This window comes from Struthio camelus, chromosome 14 (assembly GCF_040807025.1).
Source record: "Struthio camelus isolate bStrCam1 chromosome 14, bStrCam1.hap1, whole genome shotgun sequence".
Lineage (NCBI taxonomy): Eukaryota > Metazoa > Chordata > Aves > Struthioniformes > Struthionidae > Struthio > Struthio camelus.
The window spans coordinates 9161388-9183293 of NC_090955.1; the positions used below are offsets into that span (position 1 = coordinate 9161388).

At 42.8% G+C, this 21906-nt stretch overlaps 2 long non-coding RNA genes across 7 annotated transcripts in view; one reads left to right on the plus strand and one right to left on the minus strand.

Moving 5' to 3' along the window:
• Nucleotides 1-12001, minus strand: LOC138060972 (uncharacterized). 6 transcript variants are annotated; one of them, XR_011134499.1, is made up of 4 exons: nucleotides 11839-11993; nucleotides 6017-8225; nucleotides 4001-5352; nucleotides 1-3654 (listed from the first exon to the last, which is right to left on the minus strand). It is a non-coding gene; the product is annotated as an uncharacterized lncRNA (long non-coding RNA). The 6 variants fall into 6 exon arrangements; XR_011134496.1 differs by having other exon boundaries at nucleotides 1-5352; nucleotides 11963-12001; XR_011134500.1 differs by having other exon boundaries at nucleotides 1-5352; nucleotides 6017-6344.
• Nucleotides 10879-21906, plus strand: part of LOC138060973 (uncharacterized) — a 17820-nt gene continuing 6792 nt past the window's right edge. Inside the window, exons 1-2 of the long non-coding RNA XR_011134501.1 lie at nucleotides 10879-11107; nucleotides 12630-12769. This is a non-coding gene — a long non-coding RNA (uncharacterized lncRNA). The remainder of the gene's footprint in view (nucleotides 11108-12629; nucleotides 12770-21906) is intronic.

Sequence of the window (21906 nt, forward strand, 5' to 3'; positions counted from 1 at the left end):
ATTTAGGACAAAACTAAAAAACTCTGGAATCCCAGATGCAGGAACAAGCAGGCCGGCTCACTTGGTGACCTTTGCTATTGAGTCTTGCAATCAACAGAACTTAAAAATACTACACGATGAAATTGTTCTGGTAGTTGATCTGCTTGACGTTTTATTAGGGCAAAATCGAGAAACACTTTTCAGCATTTTGCCAGCTAGAGGCATAGATGGATTTCTGTTACAAATGACCTTCTGGGAGAACTTGCCTGCAGGGACATGATTCATTGGCAGAGCGCTGGTGACAGGCATGTTTCTATTGTTCTAAAACTCAGGGTTCACATTTCTCCTGTTAGATAAGCTGTAACCATTAACCACGCAGCGAGCTACAAATAAAGTGTGATGTAAGAATTAAGCTTATTATCTGATTGGCAATGTGGGGCCACTCTTCCAGGTTAAGGGTTTGAACAGATTTTTTTACAGAACTGTGCCTTTTATTACATTTCTGAGTGCATTGTCCTCCTGAAAGATAAAATATTCTTTTGGAAGCTGCAATGTGTGTGTATATATAGTGTGAGCTATTAATAGTTTGGAGCTAGTTTCGGCACAGTACTCGTGCATGGAGATATTAAGGACAGATTCTGATCTGTGTGGCTACGCTGGGGCTACCGAGAAACACTGTTAAAAATGGTGGCTTTTCAGTTTAATACAGTATTTTCAGATTCACACCAAGATCAGAATCTGGCTAGGGGCTTTCATGTGTTGTGAGGGATGAAGGAGTTTGGCAAGCCTCAGCTTGATCTTAGTTTCAGCTGGAGATTACATATCAATTTCTAGAACTGTTATTTGGGGCTAATACCAAGGCAAATGAATTCACTCTTAAATGAGGAAAGGCTTGATTATCATGCTAACTGAAAAAATAGGTCTATCTATTCCCCCAGCTCAGCTGCTGTAAATGGATGTACATAAGGATTTAGAAATGGTTGCTATTCAGATCCTTCTGAGGGTAAAATGACTTCTAGCAATTGAATGATTTATGATAATGTTGATATTCACACAGGCTATTCAACTGCCAGGATAAAGACCACAATGGCTGATCAGACTCTTTTTCTTTGGGCATAAGCTAGTTACAGGCTGACATTGGAAACAAGCTCTCTGGCTGGAGCCTTATCTTCCCTGCTACAAAGAGGTGGGGGCCACGGGGACGGGGAGAAGAAGAAAAGCACCTGTTTGTAATGGGTTATCGACTGTGTGTTATCTCTCCTGCTGTAAAATCTTAGTGGGGAAAAGCGCGGTAGCTTTACTAGGGACATATGAGGCAGGGTCAATGCCCAGGGTATTAACCTTACTTAGCAAATTCTTGATAAACATAATAGGTCTCTTGTTTCCATAAGGAATTTTACAGCAGCTTCTGGTCATGTATTAGAATTCCCTGCACTCCTTTGTATCCTCTCTGCCCCACGTGTTTTGACAGTGAAGGGGAGGGATATTTGCACCATTTGCTTTAGCCCTTTAACTTCAGTTCAGTTCATCTAATTCTGGATGCCTAAGTCCTCTTTAAAGTCCATCAAGAGAGTAGGTACGCCGAAGAGAACGCATCAGACCACCTACGCAGAGATGCCTGTGGTGGACGAGGTGACTGCTCCCAGCCTTAGGCGCATGGCGATCAGCAGAAGGCCACGTAGTCAGTCCTGCTCCAGATTTTCAAAAGCTGAGGCGTTCTGTGGTTTAGTTGCGTGGGAAATTGCAGTGCAGTCGATTTCAGGATTTTGGTAGAGTAGATATCATTCCTATTGATGAATTCCTGTTGCCTTCCAGAGCATTTGCTGTAAGTCCGTGGCGATCTCTGACGTAACTGAAGACTTGTGGTCTCCTTCCAAGAATGATCTGTCCTGTAAGATTTACCCTGCTTTTAAAGGGAACACATATGACTTCCCAGTCACCTTTACAGCCTTATTTAACAAACCTCTTCTCAGTCACTCTTGGGGCAGGGCTTGACTCCTACTCCTACTTAGCCCCTATTATGCTGCCCTGATGGTTTCCAGGGACTGTAGAAAGGGGGCAGGAGAGGGAAAAAAAACCCATTTTGAATAATTCATGTCCAGGGGACCTTTGCAGCTAAGTGGAACACTGTATAATGGCATAGGGATGCTACAAATGGGCCATAAATAAAAGCACTGCAGTAGGGCCCGTCATAGGCACTGGGAAACAAAGCACAGTTCACAGCTTCAGGGTGCTCTTGTTCACACCAGACAAAAGGTAAGCACCTGCAAGGATCTAGAAGTCACTTTATCCCTCTAAAGCTGCTGTGTCTCCCTTCCTGTCCTTGCCACACGTATGCAAATAGAATAGCTGGGAACAGGGAACTGCTTTTGCACAGATATACTAATGCTCCCAGACCAGTGACGCATTGTAAATCTGGAAGGTAATAAAACATGAGATCATGGGAACATGAGCAGAGACCCCATTACCTTGAGCTCTTTTGCACCCCACCAGCTATAGCCAGGAACTGGCCAGTGGCAATGGGAGTGCCCGCTGCTCTTCACATGAGGTGACTGAGCCCACCCAGCTGTCTTTACCATCCTCTTGGGTTTAGCTGTGGCTGTCTCTGTCCCTGCCCATCCTGGCACATCTGTCTCCCTGACTTGTCTCTGTTACCTCTTCTGCAGACATCCATTTCCTGAAACAAGAGGAGCTGGCCTAATGCAATCCCAGCACTCTCTTCCACTTCTGCACCCTCACCCTCTAAATATCTTTGTCTTAACCCTTGTGTTAATTCACGGACCACTTACTCTGGCCATTTGGCTTGTTAACAGTAGTCCCCGAGTTCGAACAGACAGGTAAGCGTCTTTCTCTCACTCCTTAGTTGCAGCTCTGGTACTGACTGTGGAAACATCTCCCCCTGTCTTCAGTTTGTTCCAAGCAGAGAAGGGAGATTCTGTGACAAGCGTAGCTCTACTATTTATCTAGCTAAGTCTGAGTATTTTCCCAAAGAATTTGTGAAATAGTCTCTGAATGATCAATAGCCTAAGCATGTGACTCCAAATCACTGGCCAGCAAGCTATTTAAAAAAGAATCCGCTAAAGAAACAGTCTGAAACTATCTGGCATTAGGAAGCACTCCATTTAGAGAAATGCCCGTCTCATGAGTCAATATCATGTCATAAGGCAATACTGCAGCGTTCCTGAAGGGTACTGTACGGAAATAGGCTCTGGTTTTGCATGTGACAAGTGTGGATAATGCTGTGCTGGATGTAAACATGTTCAAATACACGTTCAAATACTTGTGTCCTGGCAACTCTCTTCTGCCTGCTTGACTCCAGAGTCACTGGGCTGTTTTGTTGATTCATCGTCTTGTGCGTTACTAGTGTCAGGTGCCCTGGTCTTGTTTTGGCATTCATGCTTTTCAGTACCTTCAGTGAAAGTTGTCTTTAATTCAGTCATCAGGCTCCAAGTTTGCAGGATCATTATTTCCCAGATGGGAATAAAATGTTTCTGTCTTTTGGGCTGAAGTTTCAGTGCCTCAGATGCGATCTGTTACCATCACGTAATATAGTTAAGCTTCTTACTCTGAGAATTGGTGGCATAAGACTCACTGTTCTCATTTTGCTGCCTGATTGCACTCATTTTCCACGTCTCTCTGTTTTCTGCTGGGTTGGTTTAGGGAGTGATGTACTACCTAAGGGCAAGAGGTAACAAACTGTGGTGAATTATTCCTTTTCCATCCTTGTTTTTATTACAAAAGTTCATCCCCTCCTTTCAAGGACTACATGGTTTTTTTAGTTTCACCAATAGGATCTTTTTTTGTCCAGATCCTTTCCCTTTGATAAGTGCAGGATCACACAGGAGGCCCCCTGAACTTTCCAATAGTCATTCTTACCCAGAATTACAGATTTTTATTGTATTCCTATGCCACTTTGCAAGACTCTCTCACAAGCTGTTTTTTTTTTCCTCTATATGATTTGTATGGTTAATGGGCACAGACTCAGAGCTAATATATAAGCAAAATTGGTAAACATTATTACCTTTTCTGTGATGAGTCCCTTAGCATCATTTTGTGTACAGTCACTGGCAGTGGGAGCCTTACCAAGAAATGCCAGTTCAACTAATATTCCTCTGGCGGGATTCTCGGAGTAGCCAGCAGAGTTCACTTTAGAATTCCTCTTTATCCCTTGCTTTGTGGCTGCTATGTGACTGTATGCAAGGTTTAGTTTTTTCAAAAGTACTTTAATCTTTTGCATGCCTTTTCTTCCCCAAATTATTCTTGGTCAGGATAGGTCTTTTGGTACCCCAAAGTCTTAAACACGTACACTTGAAGATATCCGCTGGAGTCTTGTCTGACCTGGTAGCGGTGGGAGAGGCCTGTGGACAGTTAATGATGTGAACCACTATGGTTATATGTCTCTTCTAAAGCCATGATGGAGACCTGTCTGAATTCTACACCTTATCTTTTGGCATCCACTTTTTCTAATACATTTTTGCCAGTGTCAGATTCCAGGAAAAGGGTCAATAAGGCATGTGACTTTGCTACTAGAGGAAAATCAGAGTGTGTCTGACAAGGTGAAGTCTACCATCTTCCAACATTTCCACATGCTGTTTGTTGGTTTCTCTGGAACAGCAGGAACAACCCAGTCATCAGCTAGATTGTCTTACAGTCTTCAAGAGAAGAGCTTCTATTCCAAGGCAGTTTCTCTCTCTTTGTATTTTCTTGTATGTTTTACGAATGTTGCGCCTGTACACAAGACCATTATCCAGATCTGAAATATGCATGCTTTCATAGATCACTGAAACAAGAGCCTGTGCGTTTGCAAAATCGAATAGAAGTCTAACTGATTACGCAGATGCCACGTAGCTGCAAGGGCAGTGATGCAATCAGTTTTTCAGCCATGAACCTTTGATAATGGGCCTTTTCTTCAAAAGGAGGGTTTATCTTCTATACTAGTCACAGTGTTTTCAGCTGTCCACCTGCTTTTTCTGCTAAATTCCATCTAGTCTATGCAGAGTTGTGGAGCAGTCACCCTTCTTTGTCATCTATTACCAGGATGAATAAGATGATTTTGATTTTGATTTCTGTTCTCTATTTAACCCTCTAGTTTTTCCTTTATATAGAGGGTTATTCATGTAGATGCCCATTTTCTAACCATGAGGTTGGATTAGAATCTTCAGGCTCAGGATATGTCCAGTGCTCCATCCTCTCTGGAAAAAGCCGGGGCACTCTGCAGTGACAATATGCCAGGTGATGGAGCAAACCAGTGGCAAAGCTGCTCTGCATCCAGAATCCATAACAGAGGAAGACTGGCAGCTTTTGATATTTCCAATTCTTTTTTCCAGAACTTATTCTTCAGAGGAAATGCAGAACACTCCATTTCCATCCTATCTGGAGCAAATCCAAACAAAATATCCATCAACAACAACCAGAAAAAATCCATAAACCTGAAATTTCCTGGCCATCTGAAACCCCATGGATGAAACTGGACAAGTCTGCAGCAGAGACTTTTCAGAGTATACTCAGGTCTGTGGCCTAACCACACCAGCTTCTTGAGTCTGATCCCTTTGATGTCTCCACCAGCTCTCCATTTCCTAAAGGCACAGGGGAAGGCAAACCTGACCTTGGTGCGCTCTTACAAGCAGCAATACAAGCAACAAAACGCTGCAAGAGAGAGAGAAGACCACTTGCAATTCAGCAGGGATCAGCAGCCCTCCTGAAAGTGCCGTATATTACCAGAAGAGTGATGATCTCATGCACATCGCTACAGGCTCAAAGGGGCGCTGCTTCTTCCTGCTGTTGTGCTCTGGGTTTTACGAAGTTTCAGCCTAACAAAGCAAGACTTGGTTTTCCTAATTTGCTGACCTGCAATGCTAGGCTATGGTGCTTTGCCCATCAAATCTAAGAGAAAGAAGCCCTGATGTTGGCTTCAGTGGACTGTCTTTCACACTGAAACATTTTCAGCCTAATCTCTTTTATTGGCGGCAACCACAGTCAGATGCTTAACCCTCATATGCAGACTGAATACCTGCAGAAACGGATTATACTCACCTACCTCACATACTCACAGATGCCCAAGTGGCCCAAAGCCACAAGCCCCAAATATCTTTCTCCTCTCTATCTCTTCTGCTGGTCTTCAGTAACTTGATTCTCCTCAACTGCACGGATGATGGTAGGTCCTTTCATATGCTCATATTAATTGGTCCCCCTTGGACTCAAGATTTATATTCTTTTTTTTCCCAAGGCAGATATGAAGGCTGGCTGCTCCCAGGTGCTGTCGGTACTGCTTAGCTTCCACTTTGCATTCCCCAAATTCCAGCCTGGTGTGTCTAGGCAGATATCTCTTGGTTGTTTGAATTGAAAAATAGTCACATTCATATACGCTGAGGTCAAATAGAAAGTCAAACAACTGCTTTAGGCTTAGAGAAAGAGAATACCAGGTGAGAGAAATCCTGTGGACAGGGAAGCTAAAGGAGCCAGCCTTTAATGCAGTAGTGCTGGAACCAACTCTAAGGAGAGACAAACAGACTGAGTAGACATATGACATGAAAATATGAGAAACGGATAGTTTAAAATTTCCCAATAATCTTAATTTCAGAGACTGCACTAACCACAAATTCTCAGTGACCATAAAGAGAAAGACAAACTGATGTGAAGAGGTTATTAGAGTTCATCCAATAGTATGCAAATGTGAGGCAGTACAGATGCACAGTAGATGAAACCATGTTACTGTATAAGGAATGATTTGGGTATGGCAACTATATCCGAATGATCACTGCATGCCAGTATAGAAAAAAGTGATCTTTTCAGACTGCAGAGAAGCGAGATCCCTGCTTCATCCAGGCATAGCTGAACGTTAGAGCTGAGTGTTTAATGCCATACCAGGTCAGTTGGGATATAATTGTCTCTAACCAGAACAGTCAAAAGTTATAGAGTTCACTATCTGCTGGCTGAGTGACACCCAGAAATTCTTTCCAGACTTACAAACAAGCAAAGAGACAAGTTCAAACCTGAACTTCAGGGTAATCACGCCACTCAGCAGCATAAACAAACATGGCACTGATTAGAAAATTATTCTTGGGGCATCATTTTTGACTGATCCAGCCCAGAAGTTTTCAAAGTTAGGGTCGCGACCCCAAGGAGCACTGATGGAAGAGAGGTCACGAGCACGGAAATGAGGTCGTAAGCCGAAAAGCTTGGGAACTGCTGATCTAGACAGATGAATGGTCATGTCAAGAGGGTCCCCTTGGAATATCCTTTTTCCTCTGTGCTGCCTTACAAGCAGTAACTCGAGTGAATTTTGTAGCTAGCAAGACTAGCCTGTTTATAGGATGCTGCTGTATTCTTAAAAGTAGATCTGTGGAAATGGGCCCAAAATAATTAGGGAGATGGGAGCAAGGGAAGGAGACTCTGGAGGGAAGGATGTGGGACGAGGAGAATAGGAGGAGAAGCAGGTCTGTGGGAAAAGAGATCTGCCAAGCCAAAATAAGATTCAACAGTGTCGATAAAGAGACGGAGCTTTTCTAAGGTTGTAGTGAAGCTTTAGAGTCGAATGTGGAAGGTCAGGTTCCCCATGAGGTTTGAGGGGCATAGCTGAGCTCCTCTTCTGTAAGGAGCCCCTGGTGCTGAGCCATATCCCTTAATGTGGAAGCTAATATAAATTTTGGTAGAATTAAAGTGTTGCCAGATTAATGAGCATAAAATTAATGTGTTGGCAGACATAAGGTGGCATGTCTTTGAATGAGTATGTCCTAATGGCCTCTTTTACTGTCCCTGTGTTTCAGAAACCACCCAGGCTAGACCATGAATTTATATATGTCTAAAGAAAACCACTGCTGTTTGAAACTTCCGTGGTTTCTTTATAATATTCATGCTGTGAAAGAATGAGGAACATACAAGCAGAGCTGAAAATTTGTGCAGCTTACATTATTACTATTGTGTCCTGTCATTCTTAAGGAAAATATTTTTAAGTTTTGGTAAGTTTGTTAAAAGTCGCTAAATGTTGAATATTGGAGATATTTCAAGTCAGACTCTAAGCAGTAATAAGCAGTTCTTAGTGGTGTAAATGTTCAGCCTCGCCCAGGGATTTGCAGTGCCTCAGTTACTGCTGCTAAAAGGGCCTATTTCTCAGCGAGTCCTGAAGAACCACCTCGTGAGGGTCAGGTTGCTGTGGGACCTCCCTTGCTGGGGTCTCAGCAGTGTGAGTCTCCTTGTAGCCAAGCCTCCGAGACTTGTGGAAACCTGCTGAACTCTCCTCTGGAAATCTCAGAAAACAAACAGAGTGCTTGTAAGTTATGTGGGCTTTTAAAATACCAAATTAGCTTCTGTACAAGAGGAGTGTCAGTACCGTGAAATGGAGATTTTGAGCAATGTGCACCAAACCCTATTTGCCATCCCAGGGCGTGGAGGAGGCAATCAGTGATTCGGGGCAATTAGGAGGGAGTATAGCAATAGAACAGGCTCGAGTCAGGGACAGGAAATGGGCCCAGAGGTTAATACCCATCATAGGCCATCGTCAAAAAGCAAACATTAGGTCTGTGTGATGCAATACCTAGTTGTGGCTACGTGCTAGCTACAATGGAGAAGTGAAGTCAATAGGATTGTGTGGTATTTATTCAATAGTGTTATACTGAAAGGCATTAATGGACAGGGAGGTCTTTGCATCCAACTGTAGCCTCGCAGCTCCAGGCTGGTAGGTTTCAGGCTCAGACATAGAGCAAGTGGTCCCATTCCAGTGCTGAGAAAGGTGCCGGGAGCCAGTGCCGGAGGTACTAGGCCGCAGGGGAAGGCGGAGCCAGGTTGCCCCAATTACTATTACAGGGATTAAAATATCAACCTGGAGTCATAGGTACTAGATAGAGAGGAAACCAGGAGAAGGTGTCGTGAGTGAGACTGAGAGGTTGTCCTCAGCCTTCAAACCCACTGGCGGGGCAGATTTGGACTTCTGAGTAAGAAAACTTTCTGCTGCTGTTTGTTTCTAGTAAGTTAAGGACTTTGTGAGCCTTTTGGGGACTAAAGGAACTTAGGCCATGCCTACCTGTAGCTGTGTCATACTGGCAATCCTGTACAGCTCCAAATAGCAACTAATTGGTCAAGCGAATGAAGCCTAATCTTCAGGCCTCTGTGTCTTGGGCCCTGGAAGCTTTGCTCTTGAAGGCACCTAATTTTGCAAGATGCTCCAGACTGAATGTGTAAGTAAGACTCAATTGAAACTCTTATGTGCATATCTCTAAGTGCAGGAATAATTATACTGAAGCCATAGAGAGCACTCACGTGTAAAATTACAGGCGTGCTTCAGACATGACCAGATTGGTGCAGAACCAGCCCTTATCTCTTTTTTTGGTGATCCAGTCTGGGCCAGTCTCCACAAGTTTCTCTTCAGGGTTTAAACCAAGCCTTTGGTTTGTTTGAGAAATGTGGGGTTTTATTTTCATAATCACCTGTAGTTTGGGGAACTGCCCTTAAGGCTATTTTGAATTCAGTGAAACATGCAGAACTTTAAATCAGAGGTTTCTATAATTCCTGTCAAATGCCCAGAAATCAAATATTAGGTTTCTGCTCCAGTCATGCGGACATTTGTTTTGACTTCCAAAGCATTTTGTGTTTTAATTTAAGAAACTGATAACTTGTTTACTGCTAAGTTCAGAATATATCATTTCACCTAGACCAATTTTTCACCTCAAGGCACGTGACTTTAGCAGGTACTGAAGTGGAGTAATTTCCCAAAAATTTCCCCCAGTACATTTTTCCAGGCTGCAAAATAACTCGGGAGGAAAAAAGTGCAGATCTCATCATGATGTTTAAAATTGTCGGTTTTCACATGCAACTAGTGACCATCCAAAGGAATGCATCTAGGTGCATTTTACAGGATACTCATTGGCAGCCTGTGCTGTGACTGAAATGATTGTGGCCTTAGTACAGTAATAATCTAGTCCTGTAGTTGTCCTAGTCTAACTCTCTATGTATGCTTAATCTCCAGTGTACTCCTATTACTTGGTTGCTTTGTTTGTTTTCTAGGCACTATCCATAAACATCTCAAGGCATATGACATCCCCTTCACAGGGGAATTTTTCTGTTGGACTGTGAGGAATTTTTATTTCACATATGCAGTATAAATTTTCCCATTCTTAATTCCTCCTATTGCTACTAATTATAGAGCCCATCTCTGGGGTGATGCCATCCCTAAAATAAATTGTTATCTGGTTCTCATGTCAGCTGTCTATACATCACGTAAGGGCCCATTTCTACCCTCCTAATGGAGCTTCTAGATACCAAAAGGGAAATTTCCCTGTTAAAAAAATGTGTTTTCAGCCTATGCAAGATCTGTAAGTCTTCAGAGTTAAGTCCTTTACAGAAAATGTAATGCTTCCAGCTGAAAGCCAGGCATGACAAAAATGCCAAATAAAAGACATGAAAAAAAAAACAAAAAAACAAGGGCACTTCTTGCTACAGGCTATTACAGAATATAGCTGCAGAAACAGATCAATTCAGTTAATGAAACGCCTTCGGAGTGTAAAGTTTTCTATTTGTAGTCAGCAGACAGTTTTTTATACTCTAGTATTAACAGGGCTTCTTCTAAGGAGCTGTGACCTTTAATTTCATTATGTATGGATTTATGTATGTGAATGTGACATATGAATTTGTTACCAAGATACTATTTGAAGCAAACATCCTAGGGCCTTCCAAATTGGCAAGCTGACACTAATTTCTGAGTCATCCCAGCCCAAAATACTATTTTGTATTTTTACAACATTTTGGGAACATCAGCCATCTTATCTGGTTGATGCTATCAGGTGCTTTCCATTAGTTTCCTAATGTATATCCTAGAGACAGCCAGATGTGCACGTAAGTCTGGATACAAACAGCATTGAAATGAAGCGGGATTCATTTCAGTTTATCAGAAAGGTGGAGCAGCTGCAAAGTTCAGCTAACTGGAGCAATCGATCTGTAGCAGGATAAGGTCTCAACATGTTCTTTCAAATTTCATCTAGTTTGCATCATCTTCCTTTTTGGTGTCCTCATCTCCCTTCCCTTTCCCTGTGTATTGTCATCTCCTCTTAGTTTACGCAGGCTGCCAGTTAAGAGATTTTTCTGCTGCAATTGGTCCAGCGGTGGAACTGGCTAGAGTCATGGCAGATCAGGCATGGTCAGTAAACTAACACAGAGACTGTTTATGAAATGGGAGTTTTACACCTGGGGTGGGGTCTAACGTGTTTTATTTTCTGTTGAATTGTTACTCCTGTCCCTCTAATTTTATATAATAGTGAAAGCTAATTAATAGCCTGCAACCTGTTTCTGGAAGTGATTCGAGAACGTGGCCTTCAATAACAGGGGATTAAACAACGGTAGGGCAGTCATTTCCAGACCCATATTCTTTAAAACAGTCCTTTAATGATTTACAATATTTGTCAATGCTGCATAATATCTATTTCTGAATTCCAGCTGCAGTTAAGACTGTCATTGTGGTCCTGCTGGAGTCAGTGAGATTGTTTCATCAGATAGGGTAGTATATTCATAGAAGAAATACTAAAATACAGTGAGAAAAACTATATTTAAAGTATTTCCACCCTATCAGAAACATAGTTTCTCAAGATCTTGCAGAGTATCTGCAGCATAGCCAGCTGCTGTTTTAATGGCACTTGGCTAATAAAGGACCAGAGCCAGGTACTCTCATATAATAAATGAGTGGCAAGTACCACTCTCAACACAAATAATCAGCAGGATTTATACTGTGTTCGTCTCAGGAGTGAGTCAGTTTTCCCACATTTTTAACATGCTGAAATTCTCAGAGAAAATACAGCTGAGCGCAGCTAATTATCTTTTTTTTCTGTTGATGACAATGTCATTATAAATAATGAAATTTATCAAATTTCATACCTTTGTTCCAGTGTACCCAGGCTTTATAAAGGAAGACTATGGCTAAATATCACAGTTTTGAAAGTGTAGCAAAAGTTAAGAGAAATGAGGACAAATTTTTGTAGCGAAAAGATTTGAGAAGCACCTTGCTTGAGGTCTCCAGGAATCAGAAAGTGAAATTCTTACGCATGTTTACAAATAGGGGAAGCTGAACTTCAGGAAATCACATGATTTCAAGCCACTCTCCATATATAGACATTTGCATGATGAAAGCAAGAAAAAAACTTGCTGTTGCAGTCTTTTGAAGCTGACATGTATTATCTGTGTTTAGCCATGCTCCCATATGTATGCCATAAGGCTCCTTCCCCCTTTGTTCCAAGAATTTATATTACTACATATTTCAGAGAAGTCACAGTCCCAAACTGAACGTGTTGTGGCTGATATAGGGGGGACTTTCCTTTGGAAACAGCAGCGTAATCCAATAGAAGGAAAAGTACAGTCCCTTATATACCTGACTGTTAATAACTAAGCAAATAAATCCCAGGCAAATAACAGTGTAACAAGAGGGAGGAGCTTTATCAGGATCAGAATAAAGAGAAGGTAGGAAAGGAAGGGTCTGTGGTTAATTAATAATTCACAGATGTGCATTTTCAACCAGCTCTTCACCCCCTGTTAATCCCAAATGACTACAAACCCTGTTTCCTCACTTCCACCTACAGTACGGTTAAGAAGAGATATCTTGAAATAATGTGAAATACAATTATGTCACTGGGTAAATAATGCAAAAATATGCTTTCTTTTTGTTAATCCAGCCTGCATGAGTTGAGAACCTTGTTCAGCTCCAAAAGGAACTGCTTAATTCCCTGGTCTGAGACGCTCCTGAAGCCTCAGCTGACTCTTCCTAGGTAGCTCTAAGTCAGATCTCTTTCTCCCCCCAGCTGCTTCCGGAGAGGTGAGATCACTTTCTCTCTGGATACCCATGAATGCAGTGTGGAGATGGTGTCTGTGCAGCTCAGTGTAATTTATCCCTTCACTGACTCCCTGGCCTATGGTTAAAGGAGAGTTCAGGAAGTGGGAACAGGCTTGTTACATCAGATATGGTCCAAAAGTGCAGTATGTTTTTTCCCTTCAGAGAAGGAAGCTGAGCAGAGTTGCAATAAAGGCAATTGTGGGATTTTTGGAAGAGAGAAGATAGCACAGGGAGAAAGCAATGTGTTGCATGTGGGTAGACCCATGGGTACCATATGTTTTGAAATCCTTGCGGTCTGGATAGTGACCAGTCAGTTTTTTAGCCTGGAGCTCTCAGCTCCACCCAGATGAGCAAGGAGTTCCTGCTGCTCCAGAGCCCAAAAGTGCCTGAGCACTGGGAAGGCCCTCTGCCACTTATCGCCGTAGATACAAATAGGGCCCCTGAAACAGCAGCGTATTTGCAAGGAGAACTGGAGCTCTCTGCTGCCTGTATCCCTACTCTGCTGTTTGACAGGCTGATTCTTCAGTATACTTCTACATATCAAATTTCACCAAAATCCGTGTTTAAAGTGCAGGTTTTCTCCAGACAAACTTGCCCTGGTGACCTCTGCAGAGGAGGGACCCTGGTCTGTGTGAAAGTGTCAGAGCTCGCTCTAGGATGCAGAATAAGGTCTGAAACACAGGGGTCTGAAAGGCAGAAACTTGGTATGATGAGACCTTTCTGTTGTTATAATTAAGATATTAGCACAGTTGAGCTCCTTCTTGCCTAATTCACCCCTGTGATGACTTCCAAAACCAGTCCTTTAGAGAAGGTCTGCAGCCTGTTATCCAGATAATGAAGAAGGGCAGGGAGAGGGAGGGGGAAGATTACCCACAGTTAATACAAAACATATGTTAGTTAGACTGTGACTATTTAGTGTGCTCATCTTTGAAAATGTGGTAAACGCATTTCTTTAGAGCGCAGGGATAACCTTAGGCACCAGGAGACTCTCAGCAGGCGTGAGAGTCTCCGTCACGCTTTCTGCAGCACTGTGATGCAGCCAAGGGAGTATGGGGAAGACAAAGCTGGTTAATCCACAACCCAGATAATCCATCTATGGATAATCAAGCGCTGACCATGTCCAAGACGTGATTTTACTGTTTTCTTCTTTAAAGTGTCCATTGGCAATCTGACATAATCAAGAGTCCTGCCGCTTACATTGATGTTCCCCTGTATTCTAATTAGTAGCTGGATTTGGAGATGATCCTATGATCAGTTATGCTATATCATGTAATATATAATGTAGTTTAGTAAATAAAAGGATAACACTGACTAGAAAGTGGAGGGGCTGAGCGAAATTCTGTACTGTATATGAAACTGTGGTACATGATGTTTCATAGTCATCTTCTGAAGATTTCTTGACTTTGGTGGAAAAGGCTTAGCTTCCTATAAGCAGAGACGTTCCTCTGCTGTGACATAATTTCACTTTTTATCTTCTGTCTGCTTTATTCTTTCCAAAGAAACTAGAGAGAGAAAGATAAAATATCCTCTGGTGACCCCTAGATCTCAGGAGTCCTTAATGCTACGAGTCTTTCATGACAGGTGACTGTCTAAGAAATGTTGCTGGAGGAGTTTATGGGTCTCTCTCATCTATTTGACGGTTTTAGGCTTTAAGACTTTGTTGTGAAAAGTTGCTGTTGAAATCACTTACCATGGAGAAGATGCAGATCTTCAAGAGGCACTCAGCAAGACCTTCAGGATCAGACCCTTCCTGCCCAATCCAGCACTGTTGAAGCCACTGGAGTTTTGTCCCTGATTTCAAAAGGCTTCTAATCAGGCCTTAGGACTGCGGTCCTTTCTTTCTTTCATCCCTTTGTGCAGTTAATATGATTATGGTTACATAAGGTGTGTACAGCACAGAGGCTGCGCGTGGGGGCTTCATGCCACACAGGATGCGATCTTTGCCCCAAAGTGCTGACAGTCTAAGTTTAGATTCAGTGCAATGAGTGAAAGTAATAAACAAAAGTGGGAATAGGCATGGCAGAGGTCACAGCAGCAAGATCAAGGGTTGCCCTGATTTGGTAGGTGCATATCCTGATGGCGGTGCTGATTAAATAGAGTGACTCACCAGCTGTAGGCTGGGAGGAAGAAGTGGGGCGTTAGAAGGATGTGGCTGTGGGGAGACCTGGTGAGCAGAGATTAGGAGGAAGGTTCATGCCCAGTGGACTAGAATAGCTTGTCCACCAGTTTCATTGTTTTAAGCATTTCAAACAGACTGGGTTAATCACTAACAAAGATGCCCAAGGGAACAATGTTGTATCAGTTATCTTCCTGAGCGTTTGACTGTTTTGGTTCTATTTATTCTAGACAAAAGAGCTTATTTGTGATGTTTCTTCTGTAGTCTGAATGTCTCTAATTTGAACATCCATTTAATTTGGAAGGATTCCATGAGACACCATAAGACTGTCTGATTAAAGTCATGTCTTATAACCAAACGTCTTTCTCGCTCTATGTTGCTGACCGCAGCTTTGGTTATGAATTGTGAAAGAATGTTAAAATCTAGTGTATTTTCCTCTGTGTGAGCTCTGTTTATTTTTATTTTGAACATTTCAATTGGACAATGAAAAATGTCAGTGATGCCAGTTGCAGAGTCTCTAGGTAAAAATTTGCCTTTCAGCCATTGCATGGGAGTGATTATTTGCTTTTAAAAATTGTCATCTGTGGATGTTTAATTCCCATTTTTAGTAGACTCTGGAAAGATATGGCATTGTATAAAAGCGTTATATGAAAGGTAAAACCAGGGCCAAATTTAGGACAACAAATCTCTTTCATGTCTCACTAACTTTTGCAGAAAGCAGTAGCAACAAGCTGAGTGGAGGTTGAAAGAAGCAGCATTGTTGCTTCTGTTCCCCTTGAATTCCTTTCATCAGTCCGGTGGACTACATGTGTCTTGATGACACATTTCTGGGTCACATGTCCCTGAAAATGGACTATATGGAGACACACAGCATGGAAAGTATTCTAACTAGAGACTAGTTATGTTGACAGGCTCCACACGTGATATAAATTTGTATGTTCCTCACATGGACTTTATTAATAGCACAAGACTGAGACAGGGAGAGCCAGTTATTATTCTTTATGTAAATAAAACAACAAAAATAAATTCTTTTGTGTGCCTTACAGTATTAAACCTGCGAATAGCTTACTACCCTATAAGGCAGCTTAGACTAGCACATGAGACCATTAGGAAATGCAGAGCACGTGCAAGTTAGAGAGCACAGATTTTCCTCAGCTGGGCTGCAGGACAGCAGGAGTTGGAGTGAAGGCACGAGGTACAGCATGCCGAGTCCATAGCTGGAGAAAGAATAGGAGGCCCAGTCTCAAACGTAACCAAATGAATGCTTGTTTTGCTTTTGGTCCAGTGCACTTTGCAGCACCGGATATTAGATAGTTTTCTTCCTTAGCTCTATCAACAGAGATTGCACTGCCTTTCCTAGTCAACTCTCTCCCATTTACTGGGATCTAGATTACTCTGTCTGCAGGAGAGTACTCGGGTGACTAGGAGGTCAGAGGGAGAAAATGCTGTTAACAGTAGGCTCTCCTTCATCAGATTCCTCTCTGGCTCATCAGTCACTTCCACAGAAGGAGCAAGACTTTCAGCTAATAGCAGGAGCAAGCTGTTGTCCCTGTATATAGATTATGTGTAGCTCAGGGCACAAACCAGAGGGTCGCAGATTGCATTTCCAGTCCTTTGTGTTCCCACTAACAGGAAAAACCGAGGAATATGTCGAGAGAGGCTTGATCCAATTGTTAGTGCCTTATTCCAGGTACAGCATAAAACCCCCTGAATGGAAAAGACTTCTTAGTTGCAGCTCTCCGGTATTGATCGCAACCAATTCATTTTATCTTCAGCAACCCAGAGAACTATGGAAAGTCTGTCCCAGTAAGACACAGACCCCATGTAGCAGTTTAAAGGGCAAATTAAAAGTGAAAGTTATTTGCAATATAGGAGTCTTGGATTTTGTCTACTAGTAAAATTATTATCCAAATTACATTACAATGCACACGTCTTCATTTGAAGAACAACTAGAAATTCTTCCTGGGGACGCCACCTAGGAAGAAGAATTATCTCCCATTCATCACTTCTTATATGAATGGTACATCCAGATAAACCATGTCTGAACACGTGCAAGAAAAGGGATACGAGCAAATTGGTAGAGAAGACAAACTGGAATCTGATTCAGGATTTCTTTTCCCAGCTGTATACCTAACTTGCATTTTGAGCTGAGTAAGTCGCTTAGTTTTTCTCAGGCCTCAGTTTAACCATGTTTTGAAAATGGATAAAACGCTCCATGTTTCCTATGAGGATATTGTAGAAGTTAATTAGTTTTTTGGATGAAAGATGCTTAGTGTATTATGAAATGGGCTGCATGTTTAAAGGTTCATTCTCAGAAAGAAGTATTTATCATGTGTAAAATTCAAAACGTTCTGCTGTGCCCTTAGGTTCAAAGGAGGGAAATAAATTAGAGAAATGGTGTTTTAAGTGCCAAGCAGGGTATGGCAGTAGGACTATTGAATTTACATTTGCACTGCGAGCAAAGAATTCATCATAAACACGCCAGGCCAGCCTGGTTTTCCACCATGTTTATGAGGATGATTTACCTCCTGTGCAATCAAAATAAAGACACATTAGTGGCTAAGAATATTTTGCTAAGTCTTCCAAGCTGACATATTTTAGCTGTAAGGGAGAAATCAGTTTTAAATTCTAATGACTTTTCCTCTGTGTCTCAGTGAAACACTCCACATTAAATCCCTGAAATTTCTCTGCTGCTTTAACTTGTAATGGGTCAGAAATGTCAGGGTATCCTTGAAGTGGAGCGCTCTTCTCCAAGGCACTGGGTGAGCTTAATTAGCACAGTTATTTCCTTCCCCATGCCTACTCTAGGGGCTTTCTTCATGTCAGATGCTTCTAGGTGTTGAGAATTAGAGCCAGAGGTCAACCAATGAGCCGCTGTTCACTCAAGCTAAAAGTAATTTAATGCAACTGTTCTTACGAGCAGCTTGCAAAACCCTGCTGGATAGCGTTATGTGCAGGGTGCTCCTGGATACATGCATCTATAGCCTCTGCTCAGTTCAGCATGAGATAAGGATGTGTATTAGCAGACCTGGCGTGTCCCAAGGTCATTATCACGAGATCACTGCGCCCATTGCTATCATACTTTCTTTTCACTCTACTGTAGTGAGCAAAGAAGCTTTAAAACTGAAAAAATAGAAAATAGCTTCTTTTCTTCTAAACAGGCAGTGGGAAAGTTGCTAACATCCTCGAAGAGCTTTGTTGTCTTAAATCCCCAACCTCAGCTGTTGAGTTGCTATAGTTTGGCAACATAGCAAATGTTCTTCATTGTAAAGCCTGGAGCCAATTCATGTATCAAAAAGTCATTGGTTGAACTTTTTTTTTTTTCTGTCCAAGGTAACTGCCTAAGCAGAACTAGTTCTGATTCTGGCTAATGATATGTCATTAATGTTTACTTAGGAAAAGTGAAAATTTGAGCTTGAGATACCAGAAACCATTTTAAGTAGAATAAATGTAAGCAATGCACATGGTCCAGTATATGGTGCAGTCTCATACCAACTCTTTTCTAAACATAGTCATCAAGTTGAAAGTCGGCTGCAAGAATAGTGTATTTCTATTAGTGGGATTTTTGCATTTCCACTTGGCCTTTACCAATCTGATAATAGGGTAAACAGTGGGCTTGAGGAAGGCAGTTCAAAGTATTTGCACTCTTGAACCTGTCTCCTAATCCTGACTATGTAAGGCATAGTAAGGACTTCTGAAGATATTCACTCTAAAATGGTGCAGGGCCGTGAAACAGAAGATATCTAGCTTCTAGGTGGGACAGCTGAGAAAAGGGAGCCAGGAAAAGGACACTTAGACAGTGGAAAGCAGTCACAAGGTTGCTATAGGAAACAACCATCACAGTGATGCTACTGAGACATCAGCTTTCCTCCTTCACCTCCCTGTAGTGGTTTTGCTAAGTTAGAATTTTTAATATGAGTATGTCTGCCCTTGGAAAGACTGTGGATGCATTTTTAAAGACCTGATAACAAAATTAACCCTGAATTCTGCAATAGTAAAGGAGTGAGGAGTCACTCTAGCCAAATATCCATCCAGATTGCTGGATATTATTATATGAGGGAGGATGGGAAGATATAGATAGTATCTGAGCGCTGGCTGCAGTGTAAAATACACTGAAATTCAGGGTGATGTAGCTGCATAGAAATTGGTCCAGCTTTATTGCCATATTTAGAGCAGACACTGAAATACAGAACCTCTGTGAAGAATAGCCTCGTATCTTGGGTATTGTTAGTTGATACTGTTTACATTGCATGTTAACTATGCAGTAAAACATTGTTACTGGCAGACATCTGATTCAGAAAATACCTGCCTTCAAAGAATTTTCATCTTTTATATCTATGTCCTTGTAGACTGCCCGTTTTTACCAAAAGAAACCTGATAGCCATGTGTATCAATTCAGGTTTGAGGCACTTTACAGTCTTTACAGCTATCCACATTGTCTGTTCACAGTAGCTTTCCTTGTATCAGATCCCAAATATAAATGATATAAGTGACCCCCAAAAGGTGCAATGTTTTTAAATGCTCAGCTTTTGAGCATTTAAAGACTGGCACATTTGAATGAACTGTGTATGTAGACTGGCAGCCAGCAAGGCTAGGATATACTGCAGTAACTCAGGAGGGGACACGGCCAAATCTGTGATATAGCACAGCGGGCAGCAGAATCCCTTTGTTCCTATAGCGCTTCTTGAGACTTTGGGGTATTGCAGTTTGCGAAGATATTCCTAGCCTTTAGCTGGCAGAGTGATCAGAAAAAGCAATTATACATGATGTATCTTTTTTTCCCCCTTAATCAGAGACAAATAATTAACTAACCCCGGCACATCTTATTTATTCACTCTAGTTGCTGTCCACATTTAACACATGCTCCTGTTGAGCTGCCTATAACAACACGTGGCACTTCTCAGCTGCTATGCATTTGGGGATTTCAAAGGCCTTCGTGGCTTTAATTAGGGGAAGAGGCGTCATGTGAGCACTTCATCAAGGCAGTAGTTGAATGCAGTGGAGAAACAGCAGGGAGAAACCTAAGCCATTGCCTTCATTTTACATGTTGGCAAACTGAGGTTTAGACAAGGCAAGCATTTTGACCTAGTTTAGTCAGAGAGCAATAAGGAAGTAACCTAGAAAATACCCAGGAAATAACCCAGGGATTTCTCCAGGTACTGTAAGACAATAAAGTTCAAATCTGAGTCTTCATCCTATGAGCTGCCTGCTGAACCATCTGCCCTTGCTGGCTGTCCACAGAGCTGGATTTGTCGCTTAGTGCTTTTTGGAAAGAGCACCTTTAACAGTAGCTCTTTTGGTGAGCTTAAGTAGAGGAAAGCTAGTTGCTCCCATCCCACATGTTTTGCTGTAGATGGGTTCCCGGCTGCTGCCTCCCATCGCACATGAAGTTACACGCTGAGCGGGTGAAGGGGTGGGTGCGGCTGTTGCCAGGGGGTGCCTGGGCTGTGCCGGGGCTTGCCGGGAGGATTCTTACCATTCCTACCTGCTTCTCTTTCTGTGGTCTTTCTGAAACAACGTGAGCTATTAGCAATGGTTGTGTTATGTAATTCATTTAGGAAGAAAACACGCTCATAATGTTAATGATCCCGTTCACTCTGAGACAACGTGAGTAATGGGGCCATACAGGAGAGGAGAGCAGGTGAGCTGAGAGCACACCGGGGCATCGTCACCCCTCCTGCGGGCATGGCATGAAGCCTCAACCACCCTCCCCTACCAGAGGGTCTGGGGACTAATCTGTCTGCAAATGCACAGGCGTTGCAGCAGCATGCTGTGCCCTGTGCTGCCTTTACACCAGGCTACACACGGTTGGCATGGCAACACCATCAGCCGCATTCACAGGGGGTGTAGAAACATCCCTGAATAACAGCTCTACCTGCTGTGGGATTGCACCTTCCTAGTGCTGACGGGGGGTGTTACGGGAGCCGCTGAAAGGCTTTCCCTCCCCAGAAATAAATACCAAGCAAAGGGAGTAGTTATCTGCCAGGGCCTGCTATTGAAAAACGGATCTCAGTTCATATAAGCAGGAAAAAGACATTGAGGCTTATTTGTATTCGTGCCCCTGAGCACAAAGGGGCCAGAAAGCAGGCGGATCCCACCGATTGTGTGTTCCTCCTGTTTGGAGATGTAATCGGAGTCTGCATACTGTGCCACAGCCTTACCTCATCTCCAGGGGTTGGGTTGGGACCACGTATGGCATATAGGGGACAGCGGGAGGTGAATAACTCCAGGGTGGGCGGGGGAAGGGCTGGCCCGGGATGCAGCATCTCTCCCCCAGCTCCTAACGGGCAGTGCACATCCAGGGAGTAGCGTTCACGGGGGGAAGGAAGAAAAAGGGAGGGAGAGGGGGTCGCCCCGTTCACTCCATCCTGACTAACCAACTGGAGAGACAGGCTCTGTGTAAACAGTAAAAATGGAACGGATGTTTTACTCTGCTACTGATAAGTTTATCAGCAAAGCCAATGCGTACTCTGGACCCCTAGGAAAATACACAGAAAATGTATTAGAGAAGTGGAGGGTCCTCAGCTAACCTCTAGCTTGCCGCACCCTGCGTATCAGCATCTGTGCTTTGAGCCGTGTCAATCATTGCTCCAGCTGACATGACTCTTGAGGTTGGGATACTGTCATTTGTGACCACAAGGGTCCAATCTTACATGGGATCTAGCTGTCTTAAGTGTTATAGAGATGTATTAAAAGCAACTGTTTCAAAGGTGCTAGGGAAGATGAAAGTGTGGCAGGGGCAGGTAAAGAGAGCAGGTGCAGATGGGCAGCACTGTGGCAAGGCCATGTTGTATTTTAGGTGGGAGGCAAGGCAGTGGCCTCTCCAGCTGGTATCATCCGTGAAGGGACTGTTGTCTTTGCAAGGAAGCAAAGAGAAAACTTCTGTCTACTGCGGGGTGCGGAGCTGGTTTTGCCTCGTTCAGGGCTTAGCCTCCAGCTCAGAGGTCTCTCACAGCTCCAAAATGTATCATCTGCTTTGCCTCAAGCTTCTGCTCTGGCGTCC